This window comes from Saccopteryx bilineata, chromosome 9 (assembly GCF_036850765.1).
Source record: "Saccopteryx bilineata isolate mSacBil1 chromosome 9, mSacBil1_pri_phased_curated, whole genome shotgun sequence".
NCBI lineage: Eukaryota > Metazoa > Chordata > Mammalia > Chiroptera > Emballonuridae > Saccopteryx > Saccopteryx bilineata.
The window spans coordinates 62,660,888-62,665,031 of NC_089498.1; the positions used below are offsets into that span (position 1 = coordinate 62,660,888).

The 4,144-nt window shown below is 36.2% G+C and overlaps 1 pseudogene; it reads right to left on the reverse strand.

Annotated features, from left to right (window-relative positions):
• Window positions 1-3,023: 3,023 nt before the first annotated feature.
• Window positions 3,024-3,452, reverse strand: LOC136313638 (large ribosomal subunit protein eL32-like; annotated as a pseudogene).
• Between the last annotated feature and the right edge of the window lie 692 nt (window positions 3,453-4,144).

Genomic DNA, 4,144 nt, shown 5'->3' on the forward strand with positions numbered 1-4,144 from the left:
AAACCATTGTTTAGAATTTTCTTTTTGCATTTAAGGGGGGACATTGTTATAAAAGTTCTTGCGAAACTCCTAAAAGATTCTAGTAAAATAAAATTTTGTGGTCATTGTAGTTTTTAACCAGATATTGGGTATACTATTGAAAATAAATGACCTTGACAATCATGTTCCCAGAGTCATTTACAGTTTGCATGAATATATCAAGTAACTACTGAAATGCAACTGGCAAGGAAATTAAAGACAGATTGGATAGTAAAAAATACCGAGGAAAGACAAACATGGACCATTGACTTTGGTTAGTACTTCACTGACACAAAGCTGTTACTACATTGAAATTATATTATCATCACAAGTATTTGATGAGTCAAAATATTTGCTTTAATCAGCCTCTCAGTTGATATGAACATTGGATTAATTTTTCACAGTCCAATAATTTGTTTATTAGCTGAAAAAGAAGTTTTCTAAGCAAAACACGGCCTACCTGTTTTCCAGTTCTTATGTCTTATTTTCTTTTTGTTTTTAATGTCTTGGCTATAACTGCCATTGTAATGTAAAAAAAATGTAATAGAAAGCACATTGTTTTTGACTTTAAAAGAGATGCTTCTCATGTTTTAATGTCAAATAAGATGCTTCTTTACGTTTATTGAAAAAAGAAATGTAAAGTTAAGAAAGTATCCTTCTGATATCAGTTTCCTAAGAAATTTTCCTTTGAGTGTTAACTTCTATCTAATGCCGTTTTCAGCATCTATTAATATGAGCATACTAAGTTTTCTCTTTATTCTGTTAAAATTATGTATTAGTTAATAGAGTTTTGGTGATCAAACCATCCTCACATTTTGAGGTGATGCTGGCCCTCACTTATCCCTCCAATCTTACTTCTGCCAGTTCCCCCAATGGCCACAATCAACACTAGTCTTATTTAAACATCGTTCAGTTATTTAAATAAATTTATGTTTATACATCATATATGATGTTTTGCAATCTTGGCAGTCTTCTGGGCTTCTCTTTCTCTCCATACACAAACTTTATCAAATTATTGTTTATTACCTTTAGCTTAAACAAGCTTTGGGGGAGGATATATCCTGATACCTTTTATTTTACAACTTCTCACCACAGGACCCACTATTTGTTCTTTAATAACATTTAAATTAAGCTGTAATGATCTATTTAATGTTTTTATTTCTAAATATACTGTACATCCATGGAGAAAATAGTGGATTTTTTTAAATGAAATTTCCTCTATACCTCACAGAGGACATGAAACACTGCAAGAAATCAGTAAATGCTAAAAAGAGAGGAAAAGAGTGAATAAGAGAGGCAGTGAAAGAGAGTAGGGGCAGGGGAGAGAGAATATCTTCTAATTCCATTTCTAAGGTGATGCTAAACATGAAAAAGCTTGTATTTTTTAAAATTAGTATTAGAATTTTGTGGTTTTATGCCAAGTATGTTATATAAAGGGAAAAGCATGAAAAAAAATTCTATTTCTTGAGCCTCTTGGTCATCACGAAGAAGCAACTTCGATGGAGAATAGAGAAAAGGCACTTCCATGAAACGTTTCCTTTGTTCTAATAAGATAACAAAGCTGTATTGTTTTCCTTTTATTTATTTTTTATTTTTATTTTTTATTTTTTTCATTTTTCTGAAGCTGGAAACAGGGAAAGACAGTCAGACAGACTCCTGCATGCACCCGACCGGGATCCACCCGGCACGCCCACCAGGGGCAATGCTCTGCCCACCAGGGGGCGATGCTCTGCCCATCCTGGGCGTCGCCATGTTGCGATCAGAGCCACTCCAGCGCCTGAGGCAGAGGCCACAGAGCCATCCCCAGCGCCCGGGCCATCTTTGCTCCAATGGAGCCTTGGCTGCGGGAGGGGAAGAGAGAGACAGAGAGGAAAGTACGGCAGAGGGGTGGAGAAGCAAATGGACGCTTCTCCTGTGTGCCCTGGCCGGGAATCGAACCCGGTCCTCCGTCCTTTTATTTTTAATGTTTTCCCATGTGAAGACTTTTAAGGCATTGACTCATGTTTAGGATCTTGAAGGCTATCATTTTGTCTCAAAGTCCTAGTAGTTGTGATATAAGACACTGCAACTTAGATAATTCTGATATTAAAATGGCAGTCTCTCTGAGATTTTTCTCAGAGGGTCCAAAGTAACAACAAGCTGAGAGGACAATGGAATAGAAGAGAAAAGAATGGTACGATTACTTCTAGGATAACACTAGTGATCATAAGGAACAAGGGTGTTGAAAGTAAGCAAAAGATAGACTAGAGATGAGCCTGCTTCTTGACCATTTCTAGGTTAATAGAATTATATCTCAGTGCCAATAACATTTAAATTTCCTTCCTCTTTTCATTCCATTCGCACTGATCACCTTAGTCTCTCTCATCAGTTCATGGCTGTATTTTAGCCTACAGTCTCTTTCTTCCTAGTAATGTATATCTTCCTAGTAATACTTCTTATTTATGTCCCTCTTCTTTCCCACTTCATCTAGATACATCTATTTGTCTCCCCTGTAAGTTCAACCAGGCCTGGGGGTTTGTCCATGCCATAATAAAAAGCACATCAAATATTTTGGGTTCAGCCATTGTATTACCTCAGCATTAGATGTTTCTCTTGCCAAGAAAAGATGGGAGTGGGAGTTGTCGTATTCTTGCAGTCCTGTCTTCCTTAACACATTTAGGTATAGTCTCCTTACCTAAGTTTCTAAATTTCAGATTAATCAGCCTGACTTTTCTAGCCCATCTCTATTTCTGTCACTCTTGTCACCTACTTGGTTACCAATATTCTGAACAAATGCCAGATTTCCTTGCTGATTCATCACCTTGAATACAGATCAAATGTTTTCAGTCTTTTCATCATCTTTGCCACAGAAATTGTCTTGACCTCATTGCTTCTGTAAATGCCTTAATTTGTTTCAGAAATCAGGAAGGTCTAGTTATTTATTAGATAAATAAATAAACAAAAGACAATCTTTTGACAGGATTTTATGGCTTCATTAAAACAAATACAATGTGCACAGAAGCTGTCTATTCATTTTTTTTGCTATGCAGTCTGGCACTGGGATTGGTGACTCTGGTAACCATCCCAGTGCCACTGGGCTGCTCTTTCTACAGTGGATTTGTGGTACTTTCAGGAGATGTTGTGAGCCATCTCAGTACAGTGAGATTTGCTGCACATCAGCAGCACGTCTAGTTCCTTGAAATTGTGAACCAGGAACTCCTGAAAGCCACTGGGGAGCATACATATGCTTTGTTTTCTTGTTGCTCCCATAACCAATGTTTCTGCCAGTTATGCTTAATTTTGACACAGAAGTCTGACTGATGCTGAAAAATCTTGTAGGTTCTCTTTTTGATGATCTTGGGCTTCACGAGGGGTCTAAGGGCAGCCCCAATGCGAAGCAGGAGATGACTGCCACCTCCATAGACAGTGCCAATGAAAAGCAACAAAAGCCGGTATTAAGAGCATGTTCTCAAAGAGAAAAGGCAGTAGTGGAATTCAAATAATTTAACAACCGGTTTCCTGACCTAGTGGTGGTTTTAAGTATAAAAAAAGATATACCAAAATGTAGTTTATTATTTAATCATTTAATACTTAAGGAAGAATAAAAGAGGTACACAAAACTAGATTATCAAAAAGAGTTTTAAAATATTAATGAATAAATATTAAATAATACCTAACAATAAAAATGTTATTTAAGATGTTTCCATATTACTTCCTGATTGTCATCCTCACTTGCAATTTTTTAACATATGGATGGAATGAATATTACTATGGGCACTTAGAATACGCTGTTGCACAGATGAACATTAAAAAAGAGTAAGGAATGTAAATTTGTGATTTCCACATTGGATGGCTGCCCAAGTGCCCACCTTAGAGAGAAACTTGATTGCAAGTGCCTTTTTAACAACCGGTTCACTGAACTCAACAAAAAAGTAGGTATCAGTTCTGTCAAACGGGTGAGAACCAGCTGAATCCCACCACTGCGTAAGAGTTTGGGGATTTTTATGATCACACTGATTTTTTGATAATTTAGGAATATGATATAATAATAAAATAAAATGTCAAAAAGCTATCCACTATATTCCTATACTATAGTATAGTATACACAGTATACTATATAACATGTATATCTACTGTATATAATATA